Source organism: Drosophila rhopaloa, unplaced genomic scaffold (genome assembly GCF_018152115.1).
Source record: "Drosophila rhopaloa isolate 14029-0021.01 unplaced genomic scaffold, ASM1815211v1 contig_167, whole genome shotgun sequence".
NCBI classification, from domain to species: domain Eukaryota; kingdom Metazoa; phylum Arthropoda; class Insecta; order Diptera; family Drosophilidae; genus Drosophila; species Drosophila rhopaloa.
In genome coordinates, this window is record NW_025335047.1 from 4499420 (window position 1) to 4508170 (window position 8751).

The following is an 8751-nucleotide window of genomic DNA, read 5'->3' on the forward strand; positions in this document are numbered from 1 at the left end:
TGTTTTGCAACGTTGCAGAAATAAAATGCAATTTAAGTCACACAAAAATGGCTAACAACAGCACAGAGAAAAAAAATGGTCAAAGCTTCTGCATTCTTGTTGGACAGAATATTAAAAATATATTTTTATTGTTTTCCTAAATAGATTTTGTACATGTATATTAAAACCTCAAAATTTATAAAAAACTACTTTCTATTGAAATAGTATTTAGATCAAAAATGTTATTATTTTTTGCCTGTGCAGCAAGGAAAAAGTATCTGGAACGTTGCAGTTCGCCGAGGAGCCTGGAAAACTCCAGGTCCTGGCTGCATTCGTGGTTCGTCCTCTTCCATTTTGATTTGTTTATTTCGTTTCGCTCGGCTTTTATTTTGTATTATTATTATTCCTGCTGCTGCTGCTGCTCCTTTTGCCGTGGCAGTTAAAGTAACCGGCAAAAGCGTTCCGGGGGCTTCGAACTTTTGCATTTTATTTGTGTTTTTCTTTTCTTTCATTTCGTGTTTTTGAGTTTTTGTTTTACTCGTTTTGGCACAAAGAAAAGTGAAATGTTTTTGGGCGGTTGGGTTTCGCTTTGGATTTTAGAAGTTCACGGGTGAGAGTAGGCGGCAGCATCGTTGCAATTGCATTTCCACAGACATTTAATAGCAACAAAAAAATGGAAAACGCTTTAAAATAATTACATGCGAGAATTTCCCCCACAGACCAAACAATGCGAGAAGGGGTAATCGCACAAAGTTGAAAATGAATCACCAACTGGCATCATTCACTGTCGAAAAAAAAGAGGATTTGGGCAGGAGATCACAAAGAGACAAAGAGAGCGCCGAAACGAATTAATGGATCAACGATCTTATCAAGTGAGTGGAGCGAAACCAATTGAGTCGAGTGCAGTGTGATCTCTGTTCCTAAACTAATCCTCTTATGGTGAACACTCGGTTACAGGTACCTGGATTTTTTAGCTTAGAAGTTGTAAGCAGGTATTCGAATTTTCAGAGACATTGGTCTCCGCGTTAGGTACCCTAATTAATTGTTATAGAGAAATTCAACGAAATATCACAATTTAGTTAGTTAAAGTATAATATAATATAGGGAATTTCCTTAATGCAAAAGTACGAGAACTGAACTAGAATACTATTTTAAAGTCGACCACATTTCCTACTTTAAAAATTACCTCTTTAACATATGTAGACAACAGTCAAATTTAGTGGCAAACTGCAATTAAAATGGCATGTAAACAATAATGCGCTACAGCATCTGATACACTTGTACTCTACATGATTATTTCCCTCTTCAATCAGCCATATCCATTACACATCCGCCCCAAGCTGTGAATGATTTAAGTGATTCGGTGCGCCTATTGTATTATTTTCACCCCCCTTTTTTCCCATCCTACTGTTCTACGTCACTGAAATGCAGAAGAACTGCAATAAAACCAAATAAAAACAAAAAATACAAGAACCAAAACAAAAAATGATGAAAAAACAACAGAAAAACGTCAAGAAAAAGTGCAGCGGCAAATGCCAGACGAAACGGAACAATAATTAAAGCAATGGCAAAAACAACAAAAACAACAACTCGGAACACAAAATAAACAAAAACATCAACATCAACAACAACAACAGGAAGAGGAACAAGAGCAGCAGAAGAAGAAGAAGCAAAAATGCACCAAAGCTACGCTCTCTTTTTGAATGAGATGATGCGGGTCCATCCTTATATACACAGGATATATAGGGTGGTCTGGGTGTAGGGATTCCTAAAGGGTTGCAAGATGCAGCAGTTGACATCCTTGTATCTCATAGATACACAAGGTATACGGCTTAAAAGATGACTTGATTAACAGGTGGAAAAAAGTAATTCCAAGTTGTTTTGTGGAGAGATTTTAGGTTTGTGCTTTGACAGTTCAGTATTAAAAACCAATAATTAAACCAAAGCAATGAAATATTTTAAATCGAAAATAAATTCAGATTTGATATATACAAAAATTTTTACATAATTTAAGGAAATACCAGGTATCTCCAAGTCGTAGTCTTCTACAACATCATCCAGCCTTGATTTTGTTTGTTGCTTGTTGTTTGGTTGTCATTGATGCCCCCGACGTTGTTGATTTGTTGTTGTTTTTCTCTGATGAGCCTGCAGAGCAGCGCCAAGGCAAAAATCAGTGCAAAAGGCGACGTCGCTGGGTGTCGTTTGCAGACAACTTGAAAAACATGAAAACGCGAAGGGGTCTCCCACTCCATGCCCCCTATATAGAACCACCTCCCCACTTTCAGCCCCTCCCGCTTTTCCTTCTATTGACAGTCACGTCAGTTAAGCTGCTGGGAACACACACGCAGTCGAGAAGATGACACAGTTGTGGTCAAAGTAATAGCACAAAAAATATTTCTCAGATACTTAGATATTTTGATTAATAACTACTTTGCTGGCGTAACTTCAAATAAGTTAGATTAAGGTTTTATAGACAATTTATCTGATTTGTTATTTCTCATAAAATGTAGATTTCTTTTTAATACAATTAAGCAAACGGCTTGGAAATATATATAGGCTAACCATTTTAAAATAATCAAAAGTGTTCTAAAATTTTCTTGAACTTAGTGCTATTATTGTGAACGCAGCTACAGATATGATGGGTCGAAGGAAGGGGACACCCAGAGATTTCCCAGACAAGCAGGTGGCAAAGGCTTCAGGCCAGCAGAAAATCATGAGGCCAACATCATGAGCCAGCTTCGGTAATTGCTGTCCGGGCCAAATGCAAATGCTGTAGCTGCTGCCTGCTTGCGTGTCTAGATTGTCGATTCCTCGACTTGGATGCTGCACCATGGTGCATATAACATAGTGCTGCCCCGTCCCTGCTGGCCTCGAATTATGTTGTTCTTCTCGGGAATTGGTTTGGCCTTCTGACAGCCTTCCTCTCCGCCCTCCGTCCGTCCTGAAAGAGCCCCACTGCCACCCTTTGGATGCAATATGATTTCAATTAGTACCATTCGTTAGTGAGTGTGGCACTCAGAACTGATTATTGCAGTTTTATAAATTGTTTTCCTTTTGAAAACATCCAGAAATGCTGTTCTGAAGATGTAGTGTGAATCCTGTTTGCACTTATTTCCAATTTGTAAAATGTTTTTTTTAATTATAAGCTGGTGTAAAACATGTCTATCCTTTCGAGAAGATGTAGTCTGTATTTACTATAATTATTTGACCAATAATAAAAGCGTTAATAACATTTTAAACTTTGCAATAAATCTTAATTAGCACTTGTTTTCATAATTCCCATTTTTGGGAATATTTTTATTTTTTCAACAATACAACCAACTACCTTTTACAACGGTAATAGTATAGTAATAAATGAATATAATAAAAAGCATCAAATACTCCAACTTTGAATGGGTCTTAGACAAACATTACATCTGCACATATTCTTATTTTTCCACTTCCCCCAGCGGAAGGCCTTTATTGCTTTAAACAAATTTATTTATAACCCAAATTAAATAACTCAGAGCATCGGACTTGACTCAGGCTGCCACTAAATTTGCTAGGCGAATGCAATTTGCAGATTTACTAACCCCCCGCAGCAGAAAGAGCGGGAGCCGGAGAAGAAGTCGGAGCCGGACTTGCAGTTGGAGAAAATTGCAATTGCAATTACCAAACTGGAGAAAGGGAGATTGGGGGCAGGTGCAGGAGCATGAGCAGAGGGAGAAAGAGCAGCGCCATGCCACGAGTAAAACAACTAAACAACGCCGAGCGACGACAGTTTGACTTGCAATTTTAGCTGCACCAGCAGACCCCAGCAGCGAAATCAGCGAAACCGTGGCCGCCGCATCATCCCCATCATCATCCACAACGTCATCATCATCCCCATCAAAGGAATCATCATTAACAGCATCATCATTAAGGAGTAAGTAAGGCAAAATCGAGGTTTTAGACTATAGGATACCTGGTTTTTCAATTATTTGTTTTCAGCATAAAAGGTTTTAAGCTGAAAGTTTGAAATACATTTATTTATTGATGTCCGCTCACACACAAAGAGCCTATATTATATGCATTTTATAGATCCATTGAACATCTAATAAATGTTTATAAATAGTCTCGAAAATTTTGACTACTACAATCAATAACATATTGTAATATTAAAGTACACACAAGCTTTTGTCGTGGTCAAATCTTAATATAACCGAATAAGGTTTATTTGCCATTAAGTTCTTTCTTCTGACCATTACATTTTGATGGTCAAACGCAATATACCTTTGTAATCGTCGAGGACCTCGGGTATGAAAAACCGCGCGCGCCTCGACCATATCCATTACAGCCAGAATAACAGGAGGCTCAGGAGCAGAAGCAGGCGGAGAATGGGAATAGGAATGCGAACGGGAACGGGAGTGAGACGATGTGGAGCACAGAGGGCCGAGGACAGCGAGTAGTTGTTGGCCCTGCGGCTGCCCGGCCTGGCCAAGTTTGCGAGAAAATCGATTTCAGCTCTGCCTGCACTCGCACGGGCGGCCTTTTCGGATGCGAGTGTCCAGGTTTCAGGTCCAGCTCCAGTGCGAGTCCGAGTCCGAGGCCCAGTCGCAGACCCATTCGCAATCCCCGGTCCACAGTCAACACTACCATTCCCACTCCCGTTCGGATTCCCAGTTGGGGAGTTGCACTCCTGTTCCTCTACAGTAAAAAAAAAATTAAAGGTAATTTTTCGAGCGCTAGGAAAATAAGTCTCTTAAGTTCGTCTTACTTTAAAATCCAAAAAAAGGAAAAATATTTATCCTTATTTAAAAGTGAATAAAAGTTGTTATTTTATTAAATAATATAAAACATATTAAATCATGTAGAATAATATCCTTTGCTTTCACATATATTTCTAAGTTTATTTGTTTAAAATACCGATTGCTTTAAAAAGAGTAAGTTCTTAGCTTTATTCTTATAGCTTTACTCTGGTGTAAAGTATCCAAACTTTATATTCTCAATTATCTTTATGAGGATTTTATTTTTGCGCAGTGTCCGTCTGTTTGTTTGTTTGTCGCTTTTAATGTTGAACGTTGCTGGCGGAGGCGACTCTTGACTGATTTTTATGCTTTTGGCCCAATTGCCCCGCAGTAGCCGCGCGGTTGAGAGAGCGGACTGCGATGGGCATCGAATCGACCGGTTCTCGCTCTTCACCCTGGCCACCTACCTTCCTACCAACCTACCCTTTAGACCCCCTCGATACCACCCATTAGCGGCCCTTTGTTTGACTTGCAGTTGCAATATAAGGTCATTCCTCTGCTCTTGTTCTTGCCGGTGTTTTTGTTGCAGTTGCACGCTTTTCGTTTCGTTTGATGGCTGCGCGCACGCGGCCTTTTGTTAGTTTTCCCCATCCAATTTCATTTTTTTTCCATTATTATTATGCTTTTTTCGTATACTCTTTAAGGGAACAACATCAGCGAAATCGCAGTCTAATCACTTCATTAGGCGGAGTCTCCCACCGCTTTTGGCCATGTTAACACGTTGTTTGGCTGCAAGTTGCACGAAGTTGCACGTAAAGTGCGAAAAAAATTGGCTTTAATTGAAAAGTGTGGGAAGAGTAAACACTTCTGCGACTTTTCCTTTCTTTTAGACGTTTCAAGGGGTCTTTTGGATTTCTTTAAACCAAAAACCTCCTTCTTTAATGTGTTGATTTGTATAAATTTTTTTTAAAATTAAATTGGTAATCACTACTACTAGATTTAGTAATTTGTTTTTAATAGTCTTTTTAAGACTTTTTTTGAGCTTTTACAATGTATTTTATCAGTTTTGTTAACTAAAAATTGTTAATTGGCTTATACAAATTCAAATTATTCTGAAATATTCACGACCACATTCATTTTTCATTGACCATTTCACATTTTTACATAATCCAAGAAATAATGTAACTTTTAAGTGCTTCAATGTAATTGTAGATATTTTTAACAAATTTTTAATAGCTTTTAATAACAGTGGAAATTTTAAAAGCTGTGGTTTATGCAAATTGTACTTTGATCAATTACATGTTGGTAATTGCAGACTTTATTTTAATTGGATAAATTAAAATGTTCATAAAGGATAGGTAGAGGAACTTGGAATAAACAACTTTTTTAAAAATATCACAAAACTTGAAGCTTCTAACTTGCTAGCCCGCATTGTAGTCGTTTAAAGTTTTCTCACAATTGTGAGGCGAAATAGCATCAGCTGCTGCTGAGGAGGCTCCCGGTTCGACTCCGCTCGCTTATCGCATAATTGGTAGCAATGTTGGCTGCCACTTTTTGCTGCGGCTTCTGTGGCTCTCGAACCCTGGGCTCTCCGCGCCGTATCCGTCGCATTCCGGAGATGCCGGCAAAACACTTGTCAGCGACTTAAATGGCGCGCAGCTGTGCGGCATTAGCTGGGGAACTGAAAAGCTGTGGAGCTGCAGAACTTGTGGGCCAGGTGAGGTGACCGAGGAGACTGGACACACCTCTTAAGGAGGTGTTGCGACTGCCGCTGGACTCCAGGAAGTGCGGGGAATACGGGTGCAAGGCGGTCCAGTGGCGACATTTGATGTGATTATTGAGTTATGCCCACGGGGGCAGGTGCCTGGCATATTTCGCTTAATTTTCTGATGAAGTTATTCACAGAGATATGGAACGCAGTGAAAAGGTACAAGTATTATAAGCTGAGATAAGCGAACGAACAAGAGCTCAAAAAAGAGGTTAAATCAAGGTGTGTTCGTGAGACATAAAAATAATCATTCCGGTGTCCAAAAGTCTGCAACTTAATGTAGTATTCTGACATTGGTGCGACAGGTGTTTAAAAAAAAATGTTAGTAATGAAAAGCGTAGCGTTAACTCTTAAATTGTAAGCACTCTTAATGAACACAGAAAATATTTAATGCTTGTCAATTTGGTGAATTTATTCACAGAGATACGCCAGCAATTAATTATAGTGAATATTTATTTTTAATAAGAACCAAGTAAGGGATTATTGTTGATCCCTTTGTACACATTTATTATATTGACATTGGTGTTGTAGAAAATACTAAAAACACACACGAGCACGAACAATTCAATTGTTAAATTTCTAATTAAATTACTTTTTGGAATGGCTTCTGAGCTTCTGGCTTGTACATTAGAAAAAAAAATTTAAATAGGCATCTTCCTTTAGCCTACCATTTTCTATGCAAAGATATGTAGATACATACGTATTCATGAAAAACAGAAGAAAGATTGTTATATTAATACAGATAAAGGCACTATTTGGGATTTGAAAAAGAATATATTTTTTTGTAAAATTCATGTGTTAATAAGTAAGTTGGACTATTGACAATTGGAAAAGGATATACGTCAAAACGGGAGAAGGAAACAGTTGCATAAATAATTAACATTTGTCAGGAAATCCGTTGCCAGCAACAACAAAACGCCGGCAAAGAGTCAGAATTAGAAGAGAAAAAGAGAGGAGAAATGAAAACAGCAGGCACTACTAAATCACCAACAACAACAGCAACTACAACCCCAGAGGATGAGGATAGAGTGAATGGAAAGGGAATAAAAACATAAAAAAGCGGCACAGATTGCCGAGAACAACAACTAAACACGGGCGAGCACACACACACAATTTGAGCACTCCATCTGTGATGTTGTTGTTGTTCCTATTTATTTTTCCTTTTTGCCCTGCAATCAATAAAACGGATTAGGAATATCCTTTAAATGCGGCGCTTGGTGGAGGCTGCACGCACACACTCTCGCACACAAAATCTCCCTCACACACACACATGCTGTAAATCCTTTAAAAATAACACATATAGAAGGAATAAAAGTAGCGGCACTTACTTTTCGTTTTTTTCGTGGAAGAAATTAGGAGATGGAATGGCAATTGAAGGTGGAGAAAAGAACGGTAAGGAGAAGACGAAAACAAAACCGAAAAACGCACACTCAAACACGCACACAAACACGCAGGGCGAAAGATTTACCGTTCTGTTACGCGACGCGAGATGCCCAAAAAAAATTACGAAGAAAGGGCAGGAAAAGAGGGAAATGATATTATTATATATTTTCAACCTTATCCTTATTTACTCCAATTTTGATTTTGTCACTTGCATCACAACATTTGACCTTAATGACCTTGCATTATCTGTTTCTTGTTTAACTAAAGTAACTCTTAAAAATGCAATTTAAATGCTTGTATTCGTTTTTGCTGTTGTTGCCAGGAGAGGAACACACACGACGTTTAAAATTAACAAATTGCTGCCGGTTTGTGTCTGATTTTTCGTCTCCGTTTTGTTATCACGATTCCTTGATGGTTAATGGTAAATGGTTATTGGCAAGCTGGTTTGCTTATTAAATGGCTCGTTTTGGCTACCGTTTATAATGACACAACACTTGCTTTCAGTTTTCCACACAACCGTTTTGCCGGCTTTTCAGTTTTTCACGCGACGCAGCGCCGTTTCAACCGCTCTAGTTGAAATTCAAACGCGTTCGGAGGATTTTCGACGACTGCCCGCGCGGCGGTGGATGCGTTCGTATATATATTTGAAACCCGATCTAAATCGACAACTCTCCCACCTTTTTAGAGAATTTAGTACATTCGGTTGTTTTAAGAGCGCAAGCGCGGTCACACCATGGTCCACTCTCTTTTTAGCTCTCTTTCAGGTTTAACAGAGGGCGAAACATCTGTTGAGCTAACAGCTGCCTGGACTAACATCAGCCGATCCTCTGCTACTAATAACCAGGGCTGCCAATTCTAATGTGTTTGTTTATTTATTTCACGTATTTCAAGTCGACGTTAAGCCCAATAACTTGT

At 38.8% G+C, this 8751-nt stretch overlaps 1 protein-coding gene across 1 annotated transcript in view; it reads right to left on the reverse strand.

Annotated features, from left to right (window-relative positions):
- Window positions 1-8436, reverse strand: part of LOC108044192 — a 156725-nt gene extending 148289 nt beyond the window's left edge. The window contains 1 exon segment of the mRNA XM_044458577.1: window positions 7782-8436. The gene's annotated coding sequence lies outside the window, so the exon portion shown is untranslated.
- Window positions 8437-8751: the final 315 nt, after the last annotated feature.